We start from the raw sequence: 27221 nt of genomic DNA on the forward strand, positions 1-27221 counted from the left end.
AAACATCATCCTTGATACTGCTCTGATGATTTCCTTCCAATGGGCTGTCTTCCTCCAGAAAAGCATGTCCATTACAGGGGATGGGTAGGAAACAGTGCAAGGAATACTCATCTGAGCCTCAAGTTTGAGTGCTTTGCTTCACATGCACTCCTAGCTCCTGCTAGCCTTAGAGAAACAGACTGAGGCTGAGGCTTGGATCTGATCCTGCCACTATAGCACACAAGGGGCCTGATTACTTCTCCCCTCTAAGGGACACAAGGACCTCCTAACCTGGGGGTCTATGTTATACTACAGCAGATATTACCACGTGTGCATGTGTATATGTTTTCATGAAAGAAAAAGAATACACAATGACATGGTTTTATCAGCATGACCTTGGGCTATCTGCACTCTCCCACCTGGGGAAATTCCACAGACTGTAGAGGGGGAGGAGACCTCCCTCCTGCCCTCAATCCTTGCAATCCCTGTATCCACCATGGGATGTCAGAGTGACTATCACCCTAAGAGAATAATGTATAGTGGTGCACAGATAGGGAGGAGCGGAGGAATTCAGCTGTGCTTGTGGCCAGGAGGGAAAGTGAGGCTCTGTATGGAGAGGACATGGGAAACGTAAGGGGTCTGTGGGACTGTGTGGTTGCTGGAGGACAAGACAGGGCATAAAGAGGTAATGAAGAAGAATGCTGATAGCTGTCCATGTACCCACAATGTTAGCTGTTCACATATTTTTTAAAAGCCTGTGAAATTCCCACAGAATTACTTATAATGTAATTCGTGACAGCCACAGCAGCTCTCTATTAACCATCGAAACCCACCAACACATAACCAGGAAACATGACTGGAGTTAAAGGGGGCCTGTTCACTGCTGAGGATGAGGGTAATGATATGGGTGGATGGATATTCCCCAATTATCTGAATTTAATCTCTCAGATGTTAAACATTTCCTTTCACACAGGAGCCTCATAAATCTGTAAGTAGTCAAGAGAAATAAAATGTTTCCTTTATCGGATGTGGTTTGTTTCACTGATACCCTGCAATGTGATTGCATCAGTTTTTATCTGTAGAAAATCTAAACAACACACATTTGGAGGGTTTCAGGCTTCTTCTGAGGAAGAGGATGAGTGAGAAATTATTCATATAAAAGTCATATTCTCACAGTAGTTATGAACAGTTAAAATTCATGAGGAAAAATGTGAGAAATTCTAAAAGAAAAAAAGAAAGGTGGATGCAAAACAAGGGAAATAAAAAATGAAATGCAGCTTTCTTCTACGCTGAAGAGAGAAAATAGGTCCTAATAAAATACCTGACAGAAAATATCCAGTGAATCATCTTAGCTACAAAAATATTTCAATGGATAGCTTCTGTTAATCTTCTCTTCATTAGAGTAGTAATTAAATACGGTCTCTCTCTACTTCTAAGTGCTTTTTCTGTGCTTCATCTATGGCTTTCTCCTCCAGTATATAATTAGTGAGTAGGTGGTATATATACTTAGTACCATGTTTACACAGTTGCAGAGAAGCAAGAGATAATGGTGAGTTGCTGTCAATTTAGATCTCCGATCTTTATGAAAAATCCAAAGCATTTATGGATGATAATATCCAGTATCAACCTACAGGTCACATCTTTCTTTGGAGGCCTGTACCACAAATACATTTTTCCACCCCCAACCTTTTTCGCAACCAAATCTTTCCTTTTCACTGGTCGGGCCAAGTTTACTGAGATCAGTTTCCAAACCTGGGGACCTTAATAGAATATCGAAGGCTTGCATCCCAATGCTCAAATTGACATTTTGACATGTTGAATGGGCATTTACATGCCTAAATACTGAAATGTGCACCCAAATGCAGGATTAATGTGGCATTCACTGGGCCCACATTTGAAAATTGAGTTGAAGTCTCCTGTTGCTCAATTCAGTGCAGAGTGCTAAGAAAGAGTACAGCAGAGCAGCCACAGGCAAATCTCAGTCTTCTCTGCCATCCATCCCCTCCACACATACAACTATTTAGAAAGCTATATAAAAAGGGAATTTCCAGACCGCCCTTGGGAGGAAGCAATAACTCACCCCAGCCTTCCCAAGGTTTTGGCCAGGTGGCCCTTGGAAAGCGATATTTAACAACACCTATACCTGCATTTTTCATGAGTAAATGTATGGAGCTTGATTCACTTTTACTGTTGCTGCACCTCTGGGGGATGCAGCCTCAAGGGAGGTGAGTTGGTGTTTTCACTGCCTCCTCCCTCAGATTTCTGCTGCCTAGAGAGGGCAACTTTTCTTCCCACTGGGACATTACAGGAGCTCCAGACAGGAGCAGAGATGTCTTGAATCAATGGACTTCCTGGCTGCACTGGCCACACAGCCTCAGTCAGTCAGTCCCACCCAATTTTAAGGCCGTGCTAACTCTCCATGAGCTCCCTAGTAGAGGGGAAGTTGGCAGCTGCTTTTCACACCTTTCTGCTTTTCACACATTTTCTACCTCTGGGAGCTGTGTGCCTCAACCATGCCAGGGAAAGCCATGGTAAAGCAGGGGGAATTTAGCCCTTTTCCTTGATTACTTGGTCATTGATAATAAATGATCTTTATTAGCATGAAAACCATGAAGTACTAAAATCACTCCAATCCAAAAATCAAGTCTCTTGCATGCGACCGCTTTTTTTCCACATTATTGACACAAAAAATAATACAACAGTCCTCCTCTGTGACACACTGAAACCATATTTCTCAACAGGAACAGTTGACTGGAAAGTGATGGGAAGATGATAAACAAATACAAACCTCGGCAATGCAACTCATGGGAATAGGAAAGAGATAGGGAGCTTATATCACTTCTTTGGATGAGAGCCGGGGCACTAGTGACTAAAAGTTGTCAGCCGATGATAACTGTCTGGTGGTCAGTGTTGAAATGAGTTGGTACTCTCAATCCAATCCTTAGAGGAGAGTAAAATATATATTTCTCTTAGTACCTTGTTGGCGGTCTTCAGAAGGGCCCAAACTGAATGGCCAGGGAGGCTTAATTAGTACAGCTGGTCAGGAGAAGAAAAATGGTCTTTTCATCTAAAAATAACAAAATATCAACAACAAAATCCCACACAAGCAAACAACAACCCTTTTTTTGGTTGAAAACTCAAAATTTTGGGGCAAATTGTTTTTTTATAAACCTCAGAAATTTTAGTGGCAAGCAGACACTTTCACTAAAATTTTTCTCTAGTTGAAAACCCAATTTTCTATTAAAAAAAACAGCTCTGACCAATCCTTTAAATTAGCCTCTTACATTTAAATCTAAATGTTTCCAGTTCCAGCCTCCAAAACAGGCCAGCATGGAAACTTTCATTGCTTCTGTGTAGCACAAATAATGGGTTTCAGTCTCCAGTGCCATCAACCTACTAACTTGTCACAAGCATTAAATTCGTTGTCTTTTTCTTTTCTTTTTTTTAAATGGAAAATAGAACTGGCTTAGAATGATCAGATTCTTTTATCCTTGAAAGTAAAACTTAGAAAAATATTTTAAAATTGTATCAAGAAGTTTCCACAACTTGCATGATACCCTCAATTATTTACTAACAATCTTTTCTACACTAGGAGCATTTTGCTGGTACAGTTATGCGGTGTGACAAAGTTCCTCCTCTGCCTTGGTGGGTCCTGTGCTTATTGGCGGATTTGCTCACCTCAGAGATTCACGGCAGCCCTCAGTTTGGCCACTTTTGTGAGTGGCTCAAACCTGCCGTCCACTCAGCTAACCTCATCACTCGCCAGCTTGGGGAAAGGGAGGAGTACAATCCCCACAGTGTCTGCTGACCCACCTAGTGGGACAGGGGATAGGCCAGGGACCTTCCCCTCTGGTGGGACCCACAGTCTAGGTCACCGCTTGTCTCAAATAGGGAGTTGGGGGAATGGGGGAACCCGGGCCCGCCCTCTACTCCGTGTTCCAGCCCAGGGCCCTGTGGATTGCAACTATCTACAGTGTCTCTTGTAACAGCTGCGTGACAGCTACAACTCCCTGGGCTACTTCCCCATGGCGTCCTCCCAACACCTTCTTTATCCTCACCACAGGACCTTCCTCCTGGTGTCTGATAACACTTGTACTTCTCAGTCCTCCAGCAGTATGCCTTCTCACTCTCAGCTTCTTGCACCTCTTGCTCCCAGCTCCTCACACGCGCCTCACTAACTGAAGTGAGGTCCTTTTTAAAACCAGGTGCCTTGCTTAGCCTGCCTGTCCTAACTGATTCTGGTAGCTTCTTAATTGGCTCCGGGTGTCCTAATTAGTCGCCTTAATTGGTTCCAGCAACTTCCTGATTGTTCTGGAACAACCCATTATCTTACTCAGGAAAAAGGAACCTGCTTAATCTGGGGCTAATATATCTACCTTCTATCACTCTCCTGTTCCCTTACCCAGGGAAAAGGGACCTGCTTTACCTGGGACCAATAGCTCTCCCTTCTATCACTCTCCTGTAGCCCTCTGGCCTGGGGAGAAGGAGGGAGAGGGCTGCTGCTGGTACTGCTGCTGCTAGGCCCTGGGCTCTCCCTGCTGCTGTTGCTGCTCTAGCTGATCCCCTGGCTAAGCCAGACACCATCCCCCCTTCTCTGCTACCTGGTTGCTAGCCAGCTGCTGGACCCCCCATTCTTGGGGCTGCTACTGCTCCATCTGCAGCCCCTTGTGGGGGGAGGGGAACCTGCTGGCCTGCTCCCCAGAGGAGAGGAGTGAGGGACCCCAGCCCCAGCCGTTGCTGTTGTGGACACCACCACCACCTGAGAGGTGTCCTTTCTGCCTGCCCGGACCACCACCTGGAGTTCCTGGAGCGGCTGCTGCGGAGTCTGCTGCCTGGAGCTGCTGAAGCCCCGAGGAGGAGAAGAAGAGGACCATCTACCAGTGTGGGAGCACCTAGAGACTTTGCAGACCACTGTGGAGGGGGCCTTTTGAACTGAGTATCTTTCAAACTGTGCTCTTGTGGTGGGAGTCTTGACTGTGTTTGTGGGGACACAGGGGGTGTGGCGTGGAGCTGCCCCCCCAATCCATCTGTCCCCCACAACCATCACTGCCCCCTCCATCACCCCCACTGGCTGTTTACCATCTGCCTCAGCTCCTGCCTCTGGACTCAGCTGCTTGCTTGGCTTGCCACGCCCTATTTCCACCATTTGGGCCAGAAGCAGAAGCCAGCCCAAACTGACTTTGTGCAAGCGCACGTAGGCGCACATGCCCCCCCCCCCCCCCGGACTGCCCACCTCACAGCTTTGCCCTTTGCTACCTGCCCCATTTGCCCCTTGCAGCCTTTTGCCCCCCCTTTTTGCCCCAGCCCCCCTTACTAGCTTCAGTTTGTTTGCTTGCCCTGCCCGCATCCCTCTGCAGCATTTGTTTGTTTGCCCCGCCCCAGCCTTTGAAGCTAGCCCCTTGGTTTCCCGGTCCTACCTCCAGCCCACTTAGCCCCTCGCTCCGTGCGCCCATGCCCCCTCCCATGCGCTTGTGCCACTCCCATTTTAGTTTAAACCCTCTTCACTGCACCCCCAATGCTGTTGTATCCCCTCCTCCCCTAGTGCAGCTAGAGGAGCCGGAATCCCACCCAGTGTTGGTCATTGATCCCTAACCCCTGATTGCCCCCCCATCCAGGCCACCCCCTTTGGCGCCCTCCTCCCCTGCCTGCAGCCTAGCGGGGAGGAGTGGTTGACCTGCTTCCCCTTTCCCCTTCTCCTTCTGGTGTCTCCCCTTCCCTCCCCGCTCACGATGGCGGGGGCCGAGACAGGTGGGGCCTGTTGAGGCGATGGCCAGTGCCACACGGCCGGGACCCGAGCCACCAGGGGCACCCCTCGTTGGTGTGGCGCAATCGACCTCCTTCCCGGGTGGGGGCCCTACAGAAGATAGTCCACCTCCTGATGCTGTGGCTGCCAAACCCACCATAGAGCCTGCAGCCGGCATTGCTGAAAGCCCCCTCCCCACCCCCCGAACCCTTGAGCCTGACCGGGAGGTGCCACCACCCAGCTGCTTGGCTTCTGGAGCCCAGACTCTCACCTCTGCCCCTGGCTCTGCCCCGATGCCGACCCTGTCCCTATCCCCTCCACCTCGTGCGATGTTATTACCGCCCCTGGGGCTGTCTCCTTCCCTTTTCCAGCAAATGACCCCCAGGGAGCAGCCTTTGTGTTTCCCTGTCCCGACCCACTAGGGGCTGCTATCTTCCCTCCGCCGCCCCCTATTACCCCAGGGTTTGAGGTGGGCCGCATGGCTCCAGTCCATCGGGCTCCCACAACTTGCCTGCCCATCTCGGTGGGCCATGGGGCTGTGCCAGGGGCTCCATCAGGGGATGACCAGGAGACAGTAATCCCACCCCCCCATGCACTGCAACGGGAGCTGCGGGAGTTTTTAGAAGACGTCCATGGCTTCCGCAACAAGGTACAGCTTGCTCTCCAGCGATGTGGGGACTTTCATCAGATCCTCCAGGCTGCAAGGGCCCTTATGGGGGAGGGGAAAAGGACCGGGAAGCAGGCTGCTGAAGCCTACCAGCGGGCCCACGGCTTCCGTGACTTGTTACTCAACTACGGGGTAGGTCACGGTTTCCTGCATGGCCCAATGGGGGCCGCGAGCGTCCCTGCCGGCGAGGATCCCCCCCCAGCCCTCCTCATGGCACCGCTCATCATTGCAACATTGAACACCCGGGGCTATAGGATGGGTCGCCGCAGGTGCCAGGTGTTCTCCTTCCTTCGGGAGGGGGAGGTACTCTGTGGTTTTCCTGCAGGAGACTCATACGGATTCGGCCGCCGAAGAGAGCTGGTCGCTAGAATGGGGGGACAGGGTCTACTTTAGCCATCTCACAGTTCGTACGGCTGGAGTGGCAACCCTGTTCTCCCCCGACCTACAGCCCGAGGTGCTGGGGGTCGCCGAGGTTGTGCCTGCTGCACCTCCGGGTCTGTATGGAGGGGCTCGTGGTCAATCTCATTAACGTCTATGCCCCGACATCGGGCCTGGAGCAGTTGTGATTCTATCAGCAGGCTTCTGCCTTCCTCGGCACCTTGGATCCTCACAAGTGCCTGGTCCTGGGCGGGGATTTCAACACCACTCTCAAGGAGTGGGACCGCTCGGGGACTGAGCAATGCCCGGCCACCGCAGACGTCCTCGGGGAGATAGTGGAACATCACTCCCTGGTGGACGTCTGGCACGACCACCACCCGGATGACATTTCCATTTTCATCTTTGTCCGGGTGGAGGCCCATCGGTTGCGCCACTCCCAGTTGGACCACATTTATTTATCACACTTCCACCTTTCACGAGCCCACTCCTCCAGCATCCGGCTGGCCCCATTTTCTGACCATCATTTAGCCACAGTGACGGCCTCCCTCTGCGCGGAGAGGCCAGGGCTGGCCTATTGGCATTTCAACAACAGCTTGTTGGAGGATGTGGGCTTCGTGGCATCCTTCCAGGAGTTCTTGCTGGCCTGGCAAGGGCAGCGGTGTACCTTTCCCTCAGCGCAGCGGTGGTGGGACTTGGGGAAGGTGTGCGCCCGGCTCTTCTGCTGTGACTACACCCGGGGCGCCAGCCGACGGAGGGATGTGGCGATAGAGCAGTTGGACCGGGAGGTCTTAGAGCTGGAGAGTCATCTGGCTGCCAGCCCTGAGGATCCGCCCCTCTGAGAAGCATGCCGGGAGAAGTGGGAGGAGCTCCGGGCCCTCGAGGATCATCAGGCCCAGGGCGCCTTTGTTCAAACCTGCATCCGTCTCCTTCAGGAGATGGATCGCAGCTCCCGCTTCTTCTATGCCCTGGAGAAAAGGAGGGGGACCAAGAAACTCGTCACCCATCTTTTGGCAGAAGATGGCACCCCCCTCACGGACCCAGTGGAGATGTGCAGAAGGGCAAGAGCCTTCTACACAAGCCTTTTCTCCCTGGATCCGACCAATCCTAACACTTGCAGAGTGCTCTGGGAGGAGCTCCCTACGGTCAGCGTGGGCAACCAAGACCGGCTAGAGCTGCCTCTCACTCTGGCTGAGTTCTCAGAAGCCCTCCGCTGCATGCCCACCAATAAATCTCCGGGCATGGACGGGCTGACCGTGGAGTTCTACCGCGTGTTCTGGGGCGTCCTCAGCCCAGACCTAGTCACTGTCTGGGCTGAGTCTTTGCAGAGCGGGGTCCTCCCTCTTTTGTGCAGGTGAGCTGTGCTCGCCGTATTGCTGAAGAAGGGGGACCTCCACGATTTACTAAATTGGCGTCCCGTCTCGCTCCTCAGCACGGACTACAAAGTCGTGGCAAAAGCCATCTCGCTGCGGCTAGAGTCCATGCTGGCGGACATGGTCCACCCAGACCAGACCTACACTGTCCCAGGCCGCAGCATCTTTGACAACGTATATCTGGTCCGGGACCTTTTGGAACTCAGGTGTAGGGATGGTCTGTCATTCGCCCTCCTGTCCTTGGATCAGGAGAAGGCGTTCGACAGGGTGGACCACGGGTATCTCCTGAGCACTCTGCAGGCGTTTGGCTTCGGACCCCAGTTTGTGGGTTTTCTCCGGGTGCCGTACACCTCCGCAGAGTGTCTGGTCAGGCTCAACTGGACCCTGACCGAACTGATCAGCTTCGGGTGAGGAGTACAGCAGGGGTGCCCCCTCTTGGGCCAGCTGTACGCTCTGGTGATTGAGCCCTTCCTCTGTCTCCTCCGCAGGACGTTGACAGGGTTGGTGCTGTGGGAGTCGGAGCTGTGCCTGGTCCTGTCAGCATACGCCGACGACGTGCTCCTCGTGGTCCAGGACCCGGATGACTTGGCGCAGGTGGAGGCTTGCCAGGCCATCTATTCAGCAGCCTCCTCCACCCAGGTCAACTGGGTCAAGAGCTCTGGCCTGGTGGTCAGGGACGGCTGGCAGGCGAGCTCCCTCCCACCCACGCTTCAGGCCATCCGGTGGAGAGCGGGTCCACTGCTCTATCTCGGCGTTTACCTTTCTGCCACGCATCCCTCTCCGCCGGAGAACTGGCACAATTTAGAGGGCAGGGTGATAGAACAGCTCCAGAAATGGACAGGACTACTCCGGTACCTCTCCCTTCGAGGGAGAGCGCTGGTGCTTAATCAACTAGTCCTGTCCATGCTCTGGTACCGGCTCAACACCCTGGTCCCGGCCCCGGGTTTCCTGGCCAACCTCCGGACATCGATTCTGGAGTTCTTTTGGTCAGGACTGCAGTGGGTCCCTGCAAGGGTTCTCCATCTACCCCTGGAGGAGGGAGGGCAGGGTCTGAAGTGTCTGCACACTCAGGTCCATGTCTTCTGCCTCCAGACCCTGCAGAGGCTCCTTTATAGTGCAGGTAGTCCAGCGTGGAGCATACTGGTGCACGCCTTCCTGCACCGCTTCCGAGGACTCAGATACGACCGGCAGCTTCTTTATCTCCATCCGAGAAGTCTTCTGCGAGACCTCTCTGGGCTGCCGGTCTTCTACCAGGACCTCCTCCGGACCTGGAAACTGCTTTCAATGACCAGGTCCATGGCAGCCACTGAGGGGGCAGATCTCCTCGCGGAGCCCCTGCTACACAACCCCCAGCTTCGCATGCAGGTGGCGGAGTCCCCCTCGGTGCACCAGAGGTTGGTCCTGGCAGAAGTCACAAGAGTCGGAGACCTCCTGGATTACGACCGGGGAGACTGGCTGAATCCTCTGATGCTCGCTCAGCGCATGGGGCTCTCCAGACCTTGTACTTCCCGGCGCATACTTGAGGAGGTGAGGGCCGCTTTGCCGCCCACTGCTCAGGTTTACCTCGACTGGGTCCTGCACGAGGGCGCGCCCCATCCACCCCAGGCCCGCCAGACCTTTTCATTGGGCTCCTACCCCCTGGACCCAACCAACCCTCCCGCCCCTTCACCGTGAGCCAGCTGCACGAGCTGCAGCTGGTCTGCTTCCAGACTGGGCCAAGGAAACATCTATACACGCTTGTGCTCCACACCCTTCACGCCCTCACCCTCGTGTCCTGCCCCGATACAAAATGGTGGGCCCTCCTGCCACCTTTGCAGGGTGAGGAGCCCCGGTGGGCCAGCCTATATTCCACCTTGGTCCCGAGGCCCGCTGGGGATATCAGTTGGCGGCTCCTTCACGGAGCCGTGAGCACGGGCGCATACTTGGCGCAGTTCACCCCTATCCCAGACACCTGCCCCTTTTGCGGCGTGAGGGAAACCCTGGCACACATATATCTGGAGTGTGCCAGGCTGCAGCCCCTATTCCGGCTCCTCACCAATATTTTATTACGTTTTTGGTTGCACTTTTCTCCTCACCTTCTTATTTATGTACTCCCTATCCGCGGCCCCACAAAGTCACATGATCTCCTGGTCAACCTCCTCCTGGCCCTAGCTAAAATGGCCATCTATAAAACCAGAGTGAGGAGGTTGGCCAATGGAGTCTCCTGTGACTGTGGGGCCTATTTCCGATCCTCCATCCGTTCACGTATCCGGGCAGAGTTCCTCTGGGCGGTGTCTACTGACTCCCTTGATGCCTTTGACGAGCAGTGGGCCCTGTCTAGGGTTCTCTGCTCAGTATCCCCGTCCGGTTCCCTTTGTTTGACCCTTTGACCACATTCCTGTCCCTGTTATTTCATTAGTTGTCCCCAGTATTTATTTGGTGTCCAGGTCCTGTGGATCCCCCTCTTAGGCTGGGGGGGCGGGGGGAGGATCCTTTAGCAGTAGGCGGGGGCGGGCCCGCCCACTTCCTGGATCCCAATAGGATCACTCTCCTGTAGCCATCTGGCCTGACCCTGTCACAACGGGAAGAGTTGAACAGGCTATACCCTCTAATATAAACACTGCTATATGGGATAAAAGCGCTTACACCATTATAGCTTATCCTGTTTCCCCCGAACTGCATAACATATACTGATAGAAGCACAGTTCTATGGGTTATAACTGCTTCCACATCAGAGCTTTTAACAGCACTGGTTAAAAAAAAAAAAAAGTCACTCCCACAACTGTTAAACTTTATGTGTAAACCAGGTCTAAATAAACTGATATGAATGGTGCTGAGTTATCACAGTGATAGGCACCGTAGGCGTAGATAATGACAGAAAGACAGAATTGCTCCTGCTGAGACCATTACGCAATAAGTAGAAGAGAAAGGCGATTGTATTTTCTCCTCTCTCTCAAAGTTGGTCTGTTTGCATTAATGATCTTCCGTCTGTACAATCAGACTCAATATAGCTTCTTAGAATTAAGTAGTACAGGAAGTACAAAATCCATGGCTTCCAAGAGTTACGTTGTTACATCAACAGTGCAGAATCATTAATAAGCATTGTCGAGTGAACTACCGAAAAAAACAAAGAAACCAAGCACTCATATTGTATCAATTTAACAAAACTGTTCTGCAAACCTGCAGTAAAATCCAGAGGCAATGTCCTAAAATTGGAGGAAGGATAAGCTAGTGCCAAAATCTCAAAATGTGCATACACAACAATCTAGATAATTACTGTCCTGTCAATATGCCTTAGTTCCAGGCATAATATTATATTAATATGATAGGCAGATAGATTAAAGAAATTTAAGAAATAATGGACACTGTCTTCTTTAAGACCTAGATAATGATAAATATTTTCAATAATATTACAGGTTCGGAGAGCCAGGGGAATAGAGTGCACACAGTTTTAGTAAAGCCTTTGACTTGTAGAAAAACTGTAGACAAAATGAAGTAGTCTATTATCCAGACAAGGATACAAATAGGATGATTTTTAAAAATTGTCCAACAAAAGAAACAGGTAGTTATTAATAGAGTAACTCTGAAATGAAGAAACTCAGCCACAGCACGACATTGTAAAATAATTTACTGAGTGTGTGAAATCCTGTTATGAAACTGGGACACAAAGTTAAACTTTATCGTTGTACAACTTTTCCACCAGTTCAGCTCCAGTGATGTTAGCAACACTGGAAACGATTGCATAGACAGGCTGCTGGCTTTTGCCAGTATATAAGCAACGTGTCATCTAATCCTGCTCAGTGCAGATCTAAATGACACAATGCTTAACTACCACCAACAGCTGACAAACTCCCAACATTGCTAACACCAGTGGAACTGACTATGTTGTTAGCAACAGGGACAGATGTTTGAACACTTGCCCTAGTGTAGACAAAGCTTGAGGGGGCTGATTTGAGCAAAACGTTAGGCCAGGCCGTTTGCCCGAAGTGTGAGTAACATCTCCATATCTGAGTCTACTGTACAGCAATACAATTTGTCGTATGAAACAAGGGGCTGCACGTTCCTTAGACTCAAGGAACAACAAAAGAGCCTTTTAAATCTGATTACTGTCACTTCAGATGCACTTGCCATGAAAAAAGTAGACACTACCGTGAGACAATACAGAATTATTATCAGTGAAGCTGAAACAATACCCCCGACTGGGATAATGCTTCCTAGAGAATGGAGGCAGATGAGGCATAAATAGTCCTATGGGAGAGTTTTGCATGGCTATGGTCTAACTTTCAGAGGTTTCAAGGGACACCATAACAGCCAGCATTGAATGAATATGGATTTGAGGCATCTGGGACAGAAACCTGCAACAATTAAAATATCTATTTTTCCTTGATTTCAATGGATTTACATTCGGGTAACAGAGTTAGGGTTTCTTCTGAACTGAAAGGCACTATAGGAATTTGAAATATTAACTATGTGAAGGTCTACAAAGGCATGTGCCTAAAATCCAAATGGACATGAACAAGAAGATGGCTTTTTATACACCTGCAAACACATTTATTTGATTGGGATGCTTCCCAGGGGTAACCAGGGTTGTGCCGCACCACCACCTGCCTGTAGCGTGAAGAAGTCTTGTCTGTCCCTGCTGTGGGTCAACTCCCTGACTCCACCAGCCTTTGGCAACCCAAGCACTGCCTTTTAGGTGTCTGCAGGCCTTGCCCTCTCTGTACAGGTTAACGGTGGGCTCCCTGCACTCACTGTAGTGTCCAGCCCCTTATCCACTGAACGCTCACAGAATTACGAGGCCTGCTGTTCCCAAAGGGACAGTACACCACTGCTTACTAGTTTTACCTTAAAACACAATTCTGCATAACACTCAGCAGTTAGATATATTTATAGTGAAAACAAGAATGAGTTTATCAAAGAACAAAGATTCAAGTTAGAGTGAGTAAGAATATTGGAAACAAATGGTTACATATAAAACAAAATCATAACACATTCTAAAGAGTACATTTAACTAACAAGGCATTCCCCTATCTCCTACAAGATAGCTTATCCCAAGTTCTTTCGCCAGTGTTTTCAACCACTCTCTTCTCATAGGACCAATCCCATCAGAGACTGAAGGAATCTCTAGGGGTTCATCTGTGCCTCAGATATATAGTTTCAAACGTTCATTGTATTACCCTGCACAGAATAACTCCTGCTGTTTACCTCTTCCTGTTAATTTCTTATCTTTGAAGTGTCCACAATCCTTCATTAGGATTTGGCTCAGACTTGTGAGTGGAAGCCCATTGTGAACAATACAATATTTAATTTGCATGTAAACAGACAGGTAAACATTCCTTATCAGAAACAGAACCTGTTTTTCACCTTTGTTAGTGAGCAGTCCCTAGACACAAACCATAAGAACACATTTTCAGTGTATATACATAACTCCCTATACAATATTCATACATACATTTCACAATGATATTGATGACCAGTGTGACACTGGCTTTTATTAGAGACTTCACATGGCAGTCTGGTGAACTAAAATGTAAATACCAGACCCAGGGGACTCCTGTAACCCTTTCGCACACCTTATGCCCTCTGCCAGTTGGCATCAAGAGGTCCCTGGGGCACACTGATATCAAACTAAACCTTTTCAGATGAGGAAACAATGATATATTAAAACACTAACTTTTCATTTTGTACAGTGGGAGCTGTAAGCATCCAAACCTTGTGTTTGATACTGCTAAGGGCTAAATGTCTCAAGTGCCCTATATTACTTTTAGCACCACAGACAGGGAACATTAATTTCTACAGATGTAGCAGATTTTATCAGAGGACTTTCTCTGTGATATGTACCAAATGTAGAGAATGAAAACAACTCTTCACCGTTTCAGACATATTTCACATTAGTCAGTTTTTGAAGGAAATACACCTAGTGAATTGCCTATTAAATATTCATAGTTGCTTTTAGAGGCATTGTAGATGCTATTAAAGAAACATTGCTTTGACATTGAAAAAGGTCATTTATTTTCTCTCCAACAATTATTCTTACAAATTTAACAAAAACAAATACACACAAAGATTTCAGACAGAATTATTATAGCTTTATTTTATGACAGAAAAGGATCTATTGTACTACCTTAAACATTAAACAATAGACAGCTGAAGTTAGTCACTTAAACCTCGACTGTCCAGGCTGCTTTGCATAGGGAGAACCCCATTAAAGTCAACAGGGCTGTGCATGAGCGAAAGCCAGGGTCTACGCAACACAAAACAGCTTGCAGGATTGGGGCCTTAGACTCTTCTCTGCCCTTCTTTGTTGCATGATGCAGAGAAGAGTAAAACTACCAAAGAAAACACAAGAGGTTGAGCTATCTCTAGATGGGAGGAAAGATGGCTTTGGAGAATGCCTGTCTGTACTGTGTTTGTACAAAAACTCTGTAAGGATGGGTTGACCCACGTGTCTGTTCCTGTCCCACTTTTCTTTTGACTCAGGACTTTGTTTATCTGACTTTTAGCAGCTGTGCTGCCCCTGGGATTGCTGGACATGGTGATATTTTGAGGAGCTGTCTTTTGACACTTAATTTTAAATTGTTTAATTTGCTATGTTCCAAATCTATCCAAAGACCCTTTCAGTCTTCTTCAGTTGGTAGCTAGCCATCTTCCCTCTCCTCTTCTCCACTATGGCTGGGATTCACAAAGGTTTTTAGGCACCTAGATCCCGGGAGTTAGGCACCTAAGTACCTCTGTGAATTCCACCCTATGTCAACAGCAGAACATACTCATTTAAAAAGACTACCATAGTAGATTTACAAGCAGCTATGACATACAGACTACTAATGGTGCACAAATGTTTCAATACACTGCAGGAATCTGTAAACTTGATAGATACAAATCAGGAGAGGGACTCTCAGAAATCTGCAGAGTAAATGGCAGAGTTTCTGTGACCACTCAGGATATCAGTGAAATTATTCTAAAGCAAAATGAAATGGTAGGAATAGGCTTGACTCATCTGGATGATATTTGACTATAACTGTCTAAAAAAAATTCAATTTAATTCTATTGAGAAGGTCCCTCCTTAAAAAAAATTCCTCCCTATGACAGAATACACCCTTGCGTTCATATTTTACATGCTATAATAATAAATAATAAGAATAATAATAATCTTTGTTCAAAGTATCCCTTGTGAGGTATCATCTGAAAACTCATAACTTGCTGATCAGTAATGTCCTGATAAAATATGTGTGGCAACACTGTATGTGAAGTTATTAGATCCCCCTGTAGGATGTTATTAATACATGTTCTAAACCTGTCCTAAACAAAGGAATGTGTGCTTGCCTTAATTTGCACTTAAGCAGTAAACAGAGTCATCAAGCAGGAAGGGAAAACAAAAGAAGCTCAAACAGGTGGAAAAAAAAACCCAGCAGGAAACATCTGTCCACATACACTTTTTGTCTCCTGGTTCTCAGATGGAAATATTTTTCAAAGAGGGACTAAAAACTATAAAAGGAGGGGCAAACACCCCAAGATACCACACCCCTCTCTCTCCCCCTGCCCATCACATTCTCTTAACCTGAGAAGACACAGGAAACAGCCGTTGACTCTGGGGGAGAGGTCCTAACCTGAAGAGGTTGGTCAGTAATTTTGCTGGAAGCATGTGATAAGGAAATTTTGCTTGAATCGAATATAGTTTGTTAAGTTAGCACCTAGAAAGTATTTTATCTTTATTTTTCTTGTAACCATTTCTGACTTTTATGCCTCATTATTTGTACTCACTTAAAATCTCTCTCTTTGTAGCTAATAAGATTGTTTTATCTAATCCAGTGTATTTAAATTGAAGTGTCTGAGTAACCCCATTTGAGAAAACAAGTTAGTGTATATTATCCCCTTAAAGGAATAAGAGACTTAATATATTTGGACTGTCCAGAAGAGGGCTGGGTAGTAAAAAACATACATTTCTGGGGGAAAGTCTGGAACGGAGGATATGTTGGGATCACCCTGCAGTATAACCAAGGTTGGTGGAGAGCCAAGGGTGTGACTGGCAGGCTGCAGTTACACAAATATCTGGGAATGATCTGCATGCGGGTGGCTGTTTATGAGCAGTCCAGATTGAAGGCTACAGCAGTAAGACATTGCAGGGCACTCCAGGTTACAGGGCAGGGGTGACAGAGCCCCTCACTCATCTGGATTGAACCCTGATATGTCACTCTCCCCCAAATCCTAAAACTGTGCTAGATTGTGTAAAGCTTTCTATGATAAACTAAGTATAGGATGCAACAAGGGACCAAGGGAAATCAAACTTAATAGACAATGTAGTGGATTAATCTTTGTTATACTTTTAGGCTGACCAAGAGGAGGAAGAGTTACAGTTCAGTGGGCAAGAAACAAACAAACAAACAAACAAACCAACCCCCCCAACACAACTTGATGAGCTAGGCATTTCTTCAACCCTCTTTATCCAGCCAGACTACGAGTGGATTATCCTGGTTTATGTAGCTACTTAGATTACCTGAAGATGGAAAAATGTTTTAGTAGAACTGGAAGAGTCTGCAAAAGACAATACTGATGATTCTATAGAAGCTCTTGAGGTTTCTTAAATGGACTGATTATAACTGGAGAGAAAGCAGAAAGCTGAAATACTTAATCATATCCCTGAGTACAAATGAAAAAATGGACCTTATGGAGAACCACACAATTCTCATTGCTTTGAACGATGTGCTTTACATTAAGCAAGGTCAATATATGATAAGGACAACTCATGATTTTCCTTACGGTTTGTCTAATTCCTTGCCATAACGCAACATCTGCCCTTCGCATGTTATGCTGAAAAGGCTAAAAATAATCTAACCACTTTCTCCACCACTAGCCAGTTATTGCCTTTTTACAATGTACCTACCGATAAAGTATGTCTGATACAAAACATTTTACATATGACAAAAAAGTTAGGAGATATAAAACTATTTTAATGGTCAAAATAAATAAATTATAGATTTTGTCTGCTATCCCAGTTCTGAGCTTGCATGTACAGATTTATGAACCCTGGGGTTTGCGGGGAGAGACTATTGGGAAAGAAGTTAGTCCTAATTGTATCTTTTTTGGTTAGAGGTCCAACACCACCATAGCATGAGGCAATGTCAGTTCTGATCTGATTACGTATGTTGTAAAGAGGTGAATTTAACCCTGGGCTTGTCTATTATATTATATATGTGTACATTTATACATACACACACACACACACACACATAAAGTTCCCTGATGAATTTATGAAAATACAACTTCAAAAAGAAATATCCACCTGTAAAAAACACCAAACATTGAATCATTTCTCCAGTAGGTGTGGTAAAGTATGGGGTAAAGTTTCATCAACATTATAGCATGAGACAAAAGAAAGATATCCAAAACACTGAACATTTTCTTAACAAACCATCATTTCTGGAAATACAATTATTTATAAGATGAAGATTTCACCATATCTTTTTAATATAAAATCACACCCAACATATTCAAGAAATGTAATGCATAGACACCATATTTTACATCATTCAATACTGTAGTGTCACAAGGTTGACTTCAATTGAAAAAGAATATGTACGATTGTGGATGATCTCTTTTCAAATATCAGGATAGAAATGTGTGCCAGTTAGGGAAGAAATGGGTTTAAAAAAATTGCACAGTAACATATAAATGTATATTCATTCTATTAGGTTTTGAAAAGAAATGAATATTGAGTAACTGGACCATTGAAATCTTAACCACAGATAGTATGTGTGATTTCTTAATACAATATTTACCAGTGGGACCATATTGTCTTACTGACTACAGTTATCACATTGCCTTAGAGAGAAAAGAGAAGGTGGAAGATAGTGGTCATCAGTTGTGAAATAGTTTAAAGTAAAAGCTAAGAACAAGGACTCTTTCACTTCAGCACTCAGCATCATACGCAGTCTCTCTCACTCACTCTGCACCATGTTGCACTATTCTCTCTCTAGATGTTCCCCTACACCATCATTTAACACTACTAATCACACATACTACTTTTTGAGCTCACTACTGCACCACATCCACTAAGGCATGACTGAACGTGGAGTGGGAACACCTCCAGCATCAAAAACCTTTTCCATTTACAACCCTGGAGGAACAGTTTTGGATTACTATAATTTTCAAATTAGGTTTAGAATTTTTAGAAGTAAGCAAGCCCATCCCTTTGAAATGGAGGAACCACAATGTCACTGTGACGGTGCCCTCCATAAGGCTTTATGGAAAGAGGCTTATGACTATAAATGACATAACTGGAATATGTTCTATGTTACATATGCCATGTAACATATCTATGTAAAGGTTTTGATCTACTGAATCTATTAATCCTATTTGTATGCACGTATCATTTTTGTATTCAAAATTATGAATATTGGCCATGTACTGGCTTGATTTCTAAATAACCTTGTAGTAAAGCATTTGGTCAGTTCCCGGAGAAAGGTATTCGCAAAGTTAAGTGCCCAATTAAGAAGCACTTACAGAACAATGCATCTTGGAATGCTCCAATCCACATAAGAAGTCTTCCTGGAGACATTCAAGATGCCATGTGGGCAATGGCTTCTGCCTGTAAAAACTGTGAGTCATGCATGGACATGTGACTTGACCAGGTGACTCCAAAACTCCATCCTGGAGCTGGACTTTGCATAGGAGAGAGGAGGGGGTCTCCACCCACAAGAGAAAGTCTTTTTAAGCCTGTGGGAGACCCCTCCATCTTGTCTTCAGCTGGCTAAGGAGATAGCCTCTCCACCCCCAAGGATACCTGAAAGAAACTGGAACAAAGGACAGTAACTACAGGGGGTGTGAGTGCTTGCTGGACCCAGAATAGAAGGAGGCTAGTCTGTAAAAGAGAGCTTACTGGAACTGGTGAGGTTTTTATCTGTATTCAGTTTGACGAGACATAGATTTGCATGTTTTATTTTATTTTGCATGGTAATTCACTTTGTTCTGTCTGTTACTACCTGGAACCACTTAAATCCTACTTTCTGTATTTAATAAAATCACTTTTTACTTATTAATTAACCCAGAGTATGTATTAATACTTGGGGGGGGGGGAGGCAAGCAGCTGTGCATACCCCTCTATCAGTGTTAAAGAGGGTGAACAATTTATGAGTTTACCCCGTATAAGCCTTATTCAGGGTAAAACGGATTTATTTAGGGTTTGGACCCCATTGGGAGTTGGGCATCTGAGTGTAAAAGGCAGGAACACGTCTTAAATTGCTTTCAGTTAAGCCTGCAGCTGTTAGGGGACGTGGTTCAGACCTGGGTCTGGGTTTGCAGCAGACTAGCGGGTCTGGCTCAAACCGGGCAGGGCACTGAAATCCTAAGCTGCTACGGCAGGAAATCAGGGGCAGAAGTAGTCTTGGCAGATCAGGTGGCAACTCCCAAGGGGGTTTCTGTGATCCAACCCGTCACAGTCACATTGTGTAGAGCAGTTCTATATCCACTGCCATAGTTAACGGAATCCAGATTTTTTTACTGGCCTACTGGAATCAGTTATTTTGGTTCCCATATTTTGTTTTAAAAATTCATGAATAGTTACTTAAGGGAGGGAGTATTAAAACCCTTGGGGCTCTAGAATGGCCATATTCCACTGACTTGTTAAAACAGTGTTCTCAGAGGAAATAGGGACAAGATAAAAGATGTCTCAACATTTATTCAGCGTTTCAAACAGCATTTAACCTAGGAGTTTGGGAGGCACAGATGACCACAAAACTATCAAAGCACTAATGAGGAAAGAGTTCTGTGCAACTGCTGAGAAAAACAGCACTACCATACATGGTATGAAAGCAGAGTGGCAGCAAAGTTAACAGGAAAACAGAAAGTCTGGTGCTCTAAATGTTGGCAACTGTCCAAAGTAATAAACTCTTCTCAGTGTATGAAGCGCTTCAGTATATGATGTGAACAAGGCAAAAGGAAAAATCACCCTGAACTGTATTTAGGAAAATGGTTTCTCTTAAGCAGCTCTTTAGGTCTGACAAAGAAGTGCCCTAGTTAATACATAAGAAATCCAAGACATAGAAAGCAGAAACAGTAAAGATGCTGCAAAATGCTAAACGCGGGAAAGATGAGGAAAGCAGTCAGCATCATTAAGATGAATAAGAAGAGCCAGCAGCAAAAGCAGAGAAAGCTAAGGTAGTTGAGAAAGAGAAAAACTGATAAATTCAAGACACAGGAGGCCTGATTCTCCATAGCCCCACACCTTATGAAGTCATTTACATCAGTGCTAGGTGAGTGCAAACCATTACTTACTCAAACCATTCAGATTTTATAATGATTCTAGTCACTTTGCACTGGAATCGAGAAAGAGAGAGAGGATTTATGCACAGCCGAGTCAACCTGTGGAATTCTCTGCCGCATGAGGCCATGAAGGCAAATGCTGTGGCTGATGGTGACTTAGCAATGATAATATACACATCTCTTCATCATCTCCTGTCTGGATTATGGCACTGCAGGTTATTTGGGCAGGAAACCCTCAGCCTTTGAAAAACTGCAGCTGGTGCAGAATGTAGCAGTGTGCCTCCCCAGCAAAACAGGCTGCTAACAGTACTCCGCCCCAGCTCTCCAGTCTCTGCATTGCTCACCCTGGAACAATGGGGTAAGTTTAAAGCCCCCAACCTTATGTTCAAAGTGCTAAATGGTCTGATCCTAGGACACCTTAAGGACCACCTCATCCTCAGGACCCTCAACCATCCTCAGCTGTTCCATGCCTCAAGAAAAATGGAACTGTCTTTCCCAAGAGTAAAGCTTTTCTCAGGTTTTAGTGGGGATTGGCCTGAGCCTGGGGAACTCTTTCCATCAGCAACTCAGAACTACTGCAAAGCTCACCATGTGCTAATCCAGCTCCACGAAGTACTTCTTCTAATTTGCCTTCCCGAAGATTAAAACAGATCATCAACTCACTGAGAAAACCCCAAACAAACTAAAAACACTACAAGTGCAATTACCTCTCCCCCTACTCCTGGGGGGCAGGACAAGGAGAAGCAGGATGCAGAAAAAACTTCAACTAACAGACATGAGTCTCCTTGTTTAATTTTCTAACTCTGGAAGGTGCTCAAATGCTACATTAATGGGAGTAGGGTATATGAACCTGAACAGAACAGAACAGAGGAAGCAGATGAGACTTATGGAGATGCTATCAAGGTAAGATGAAGAAGTAGTCTGGAACTTTAGTTTTCTAAAGTGTTTGTTTGATTTTTGTTTCTTATTGATATTTTTCATTCCTCTCAGGCACAGTTTGATTTTGCTGTCTAAAAAAAAAAAATCAATCAAGAGATGAAGACTTTTTAAAATAAAAATAAAAATTATTCAGGTCACAGTGGTATTTTGGAAGGGAGCTTTCCCCAAACTATCCCTTTTCCTGGTAATTCCCCTTTTCAGGTAATTTGATGATACTTTCAAAAGGTATCAGTAGGTATTAGGGCAGAATATTTTAGTATCAACAAATACTTATCACTAGCTAAAGTAGAAGCTGATTCTTTGTGTCAAGTATAACTATTTTTGAAGTCAAATGTATAAAGGCATGACAAGAAAGCCTCTTCTTCATGAAACCATCAATTTAATTCATAAAGGAACAATCCGATTTACCAGGTGGCTGAGTACCCAGTAGTATAATTAGTGTAATAGATTTATGGTTTTGGATGTTTATATTAAATTGTTATCATTGCTCCTGGGAACTGCATCTGTTGATGTAATTAGGTAGAGTATGTTCTGAACAGGGACACAATGCATTATTAAACCTGCATTTGGCATGATTTCCAGACATAAAATGATCAGCCCATATTACGGAGTTTGTAAAAGGATACAATCAAAATTCTTAGGTGATATAAAACACAGCCAATTTAAAACCATGCAATTTATTAAGTGCCTTTAGAAACATAATTTGTCTTTGGGAACACATACCTGTACTTTGCAGTCAAATACAAACTATCAATACTCAAGAATACCTACAATGTACCGAGGATCTGATGGTAAATATTTAGGGCCAGACTGTGCCTGTCTTTGAGCAAGAGGGGGAAGAAATATACAAGTAGCCTGCCCAGTTCCTTACAAACTCACATAAGAGCTGGACACAACCACAGTCCTTGCACTACAGGTGGTAGAGTTTCAATCTAATTTTACCTTGCCATAGTCGCACAAAGTGTGTGTGTGTGTATTTGTGAACTCTGTTCTCCTGTTTTGTTAAGTGGTGTCTTATGTAAAAAATAGGGAATTGTCTTTAGCGGTAGTAGTAGTCAGTAGTAGTGTTGGTCAGAAAACAAGAATTCCATTTTGCAAAACAATGCAGTGTTACATTTGTTTTCTTTTGCATCAGAACAAAACTGAGACATTTTAAAAAATTTCAGGCGTGTGTCTGTGGGAGAGAGAGACACACACACACACTCCTGCCAACAGCCCAGTGGTTAGGGCACTCACCTGGGTGGTGGGAGAATTGAATCAGAGTTTTTCACATTCCAACGGAGTACCCTAACCACCACACTATAGACTTAGTGTCTTTCTTGATGTCCCAAGGAATATTTAATTATTTACACAATGTGGAACAGCTCCAACAGGAGACAAGGAGAGAGACGTTTCTGAGAAAAGTTTTGCTTTTCACTCTCTCTTCCATCTAAGACAACAAAGGAACCAGCCCTTTGACTTGGGGTGGGGGGCGGAGGGGGGAAGGGCATCCTGACCTGAGAATTTGGTCAGAAATGTTGCTGGGAACATGAGGTAAGGATTTTACCTTGAATCAAGTCTAGTTTGTTAAATCTTAGCTACTAGAAACCATTGTATCTTGATTTCTCTTGTAACCATTTCTGACTAATACCTTATGCTCACTTAAAATCTCTCTATAATTAAATAAACTTGTTGCATTTTTAATCAAAACTAATCCAGTATTGTGTTTTAACTGAGCTATTTGGTAACTCCGTTTAAAGTAACAAACTGTTGGATATTGACCCCTTAAGGGGCAATGGATCTATAATATCTGAACTATCCAGGAAGAGACAGGACATTGCAGAACACACATTTTCGGGGAAATTCAGGATCAGGAGAGTGTTGGGTTCACCCTGCAAGTAGTAACCAAGGCTGTTGGAAGCCAGAGTGTGGCTGGTGTGTTGCTGACAGGCTGTTGGGGTCAGAGTTGTGGGACCAGGGCTGCAGCTATACACAAAGATTCAGGATATGATCTTCATGCTGTTTGGCTGTTTGTAAGTGGCCCAGGTTGGGAGCTACAATGACAAAACATTGTGAGGCACCCCACGTCACAGGACAGGAAGTGACAACCCCCCACTGGTCTGGATTGGATCCTGGAATGTGACATCCTTCTACACTGTTTTATAGGAAGCCAAACATTGCATGCTACAAGTTTCCTCCAGTTATCCACTGAGGGTGAGAGATCCTCAAGTGATAGCCACAGAGAGTTAGAGAAGAAGAGGTTTCAGTAAACAAGATGGGAGATAATAAAGGGCCTGCTCAAGAGCTGTTAGAAGTCTGGACAGAAAAAGAAGGTCTAATCTTGAAATACTATGGGGGAAGAAGCAACAGGAATTGGACACAGCCTGGATGTGAAGGGCAATGGAAGGGAAGGAGTCAAACTTGGAGCAAAATGACGGCGCTGTTCCCAATGATCAAGAATAGGGCTAGAGGTAAGAATTTGAGAGGAAAAATAAGGCATCCATGAGGAGATGTCAGGAAGTCAAACTGAAACACGTGTTCTGATGGAGGGAGGCAGGTAGGGAGGGAGGGAGGCATGAGTTAGCATTTGTGAGTCATCAATATAGAGATATAGCTTAAGTTGTGTGAGGCCATGAGATTACCCAGACAGAGATTGTAGAGGAAGAAGAGCAGGAGACACAGATAAAGCCCTATGAGGAGGTGGGAGAAAGAAAAGTGGGAGAAGGGAGGAGGACTTCTTACTTCCTCCTCTCCCTCCCCATCATTCCCCCAATCCATGCTTTTTCATAGTGAATGGGAATAGTGGACTTCAGGAAAGAGCCACTTCTGCCAGCTTTGGTCTGCTCAATTGTTAAGCAGCATTATATTTGCTAACCTTTGTTCTTTGTAGTTATCCTTCCAAACATGACAGCAGCAGAATCATTTGGAGGCCTGCTAATGTCTAGCTATGGGAAGAGCAGAGGTAGGCATTGAATGGACAGTGGAAGAATGAAGGGGAAATAAGAGGGAATAAATGATCCACATCACCCAGGACACTAACTGCAATCAAGTAATATGCAGGTTCCCTAGCAATCACCATTGTACACGTACACATTGAAAACAACATTGGCTGGGTCATGTCATAGCAAACAAAAATTACAGTTGTCTCACAGAGGGGCTTGTCAGCCAGGATGACTCACATGTTGTGTAGCGTAGATAAAGAGATTCCTAGTAGACAAGAGACATTGTGGTTCTGATCCTCAGAGGTATTTAGGAGCCTAAAACTCATTTAAATCAATGGGAGTTAGGTGCCTATATACACAATGATCATACAGGAAATACACTGGAGTACCATTATCATGTCTAAAGGGATGAGGATTCCAAACAGTGTCAATGCTACAGGGGTGGAAGATTTCAGAATTTAGTGGCAAACTTTGATACTGAGTCACTCAGAAAATTGTCATTTCACTTACAATGATGGGAAGGGAAGAAGAGAAATGCAAATGAATTTCAAAGCACATTCTAGATATGCACAACAATATGTATATATATTTGATTAAACTACAAATTATAAAAATTATATGCATTTTAAGCATTTTCCATACTTTTAAAACATTATTTGATTCTTTTTAAAAATGTTTGGAAATGGCTTAATGATATGGACGGTGAAAGGGCTGTAAATCCCAACTGTGCATTATGAGAAATAATTAAATGGGTTCTAAGCCTCTTCAGCCCATCTGATTGTAGCTTACATCCAAAACCATTTTATAAGTCTGTATAAAGAACAGCAACAAATAAGAGTGACATACTTAAATATGCCTCAGAAGCTTTGCCCATACCATGGGTATCTCTGTAACAGCTTCTATTTTATGAACAGTTTAAATGAAAAATTACATAACATGCTATTTTCTCTTATTTTTGGTAATTCAGAAAAAAAACAGTGTTGTATATTTCAGATACATAGTGGGATAGGAAGAGTGTTATAAGTGTCTGAATTCCGTGACCATTTTTTAAAAGAATCACCTGGATGAACGAGGTCATATGACATTGATAAAAAGTCATTATGTAATTTTTCCTCTCAAAAGAAAGAATGTTAATATTAGGGGAGAACATGCCTTTGACTTGGGCAAGTAGAAATCAAGCTAATAGGAAACAGACAATGGAACTTGCTGATGTGTGTTTCAGAAACAGTTTCTAGTTCTGAGACCAAGCATGTTAAACTAAAATATATGGAAAACAATTCACTAAAATCTGATGGATTTTAACCGTTTGGGACAGAAACTAATTCTCTAACTGATTCGACTTCATTGTAAAACCTATTTATGCCAGAGTCAAAGTGTTTATGTTCTAAACACTTGAATGTTTTATTTTCATTTTTAGACATCTGTTATTAAACCAACATCAAAATATGTAAGGTTCTAGAGGGGAAAGAATTATAACTGTACTTCCCAGAAATGTATATTTGGGCATATTTGTGCAAATGAAAATATACCTGGGCACTGAGCTATAATTAACATCCCACAGTTGCAGTATTTCAAAATGTGACATTCATATATGAAACTCAAAGCAAAGGTCAGCAAGCTAAATTTTAAAACACGAAGGTCCAAAGTCTATAACAGCCAACATGCCATGTACAGAATTCTCATTGAAACCAACAGGAATTCTGCAGACTGAACAATTGTAGGATCAAGACCCCAAAACTAACAGCTCTCCATTTTAGTCTTCTTCTGTCTTTATTTAGCTCTGAAGGTCTTCATCTTTGAGGACAGTTTCAAATTTTAAACAGGGATAAGAAAAGGAGAGAGATGTAACTTCAAAAGATAAGTACAATGTTTTTATATTAGTGCTTAACAGTGAATATTTCACAGAGGAGTCAGTGCTGTTCCTTGTAAATGGAAAGCTCTATGTAAACCTATTAATACAAATTACAAAGGCTGTCTAACAGACTTAATAAATACTGTAGTACTAAAACTGCCAAAGGAATGTTACTTTAAACTGTTTTGCCTACAAGGCATTTGAGGGATTATTTGAAAAGCTTTTATGTCTGAATATAAAAGGTTTACATGAGCAGAACGGGGTTTTGCAATTTAGAAAATAGCTTAAACAGAAAGCCATGTCTAACTAGCTGGCACAGGCTTTCATTCTTCATGGCTATCTCAACAGAATGCTTCCCCCAGTTCGGGCTTTGTTAAACCTCACTCAAATCGTCTCTGCATTACACCCATGAAAGGGCAAGAAACAAATAAAGCTAAAACTGAATATTATTGTAGTGAACTCTGATCACACACTAAGCCTCAAGAGCCCCAATAAAAACTAAGAGATATATGGTGGGTAAACATCTCTCTAAGGGGGAGACTATCATTTGCTTTATGCACCCATGAAGGGGAATAAGAGAAAATAAGGCAACCTTACTCTGCTGCATCATCTGCCCGTGCATGGGGTGGAGTAGTGGCAGGCCCTATCAGGAGAGCTGTTTAGAGGATGACGATTCTGTTTTGTGGCAACTTTTGACATTTGTTTTAGCTCAGCACTGGAACCGAAACAAGCCCTTAGTTTTATTTTCATTAAAATGTTCTGAGTCAGAGTCTCAGCTTTCTAATCAAAACTTGAGCTTTTTGAGGGTAAGACTCACACTCTGTAGTCTGGTGGTTAGCACTGGGATGTATGAGAACCAGCTTCAAGCCTCTGCTCTGCCTGATTCCGAGTAAAATTTTCCAATGCAGGTCACTCTGAATTAGGCAGAGCAGAAACTTGAACCTGGGACTTACATTCCAACCACCAGGTTACAGAGGGTGAATGTAGCACATATGCTCTCTGCTGACCAGTGTGCCCAAGAACCAAAAACCCTTCCGATGAAAACTTAGTCAAAGTATTTTGGCTTCAATGCAATTTGACCAGCTCTATTAAGGGGGTTCCAAAGAGGATGGATCTAGACTGTTATCAGTGGTAG

The 27221-nt window shown here is 44.8% G+C and overlaps 1 protein-coding gene and 1 long non-coding RNA gene across 2 annotated transcripts in view; one reads left to right on the forward strand and one right to left on the reverse strand.

Moving 5' to 3' along the window:
• The window catches only part of LOC141980528 (uncharacterized), a 51269-nt gene extending 34750 nt beyond the window's left edge, over positions 1-16519 (forward strand). Inside the window, exon 3 of the long non-coding RNA XR_012637573.1 lies at positions 16444-16519. This is a non-coding gene — a long non-coding RNA (uncharacterized LOC141980528). The remainder of the gene's footprint in view (positions 1-16443) is intronic.
• Positions 1-27221, reverse strand: part of ANO4 (anoctamin 4) — a 282834-nt gene that overhangs the window by 120364 nt on the left and 135249 nt on the right. The gene's annotated exons all lie outside the window — the stretch shown is intronic.

This window comes from Natator depressus, chromosome 1 (assembly GCF_965152275.1).
Source record: "Natator depressus isolate rNatDep1 chromosome 1, rNatDep2.hap1, whole genome shotgun sequence".
Taxonomy (NCBI): Eukaryota; Metazoa; Chordata; order Testudines; family Cheloniidae; genus Natator; species Natator depressus.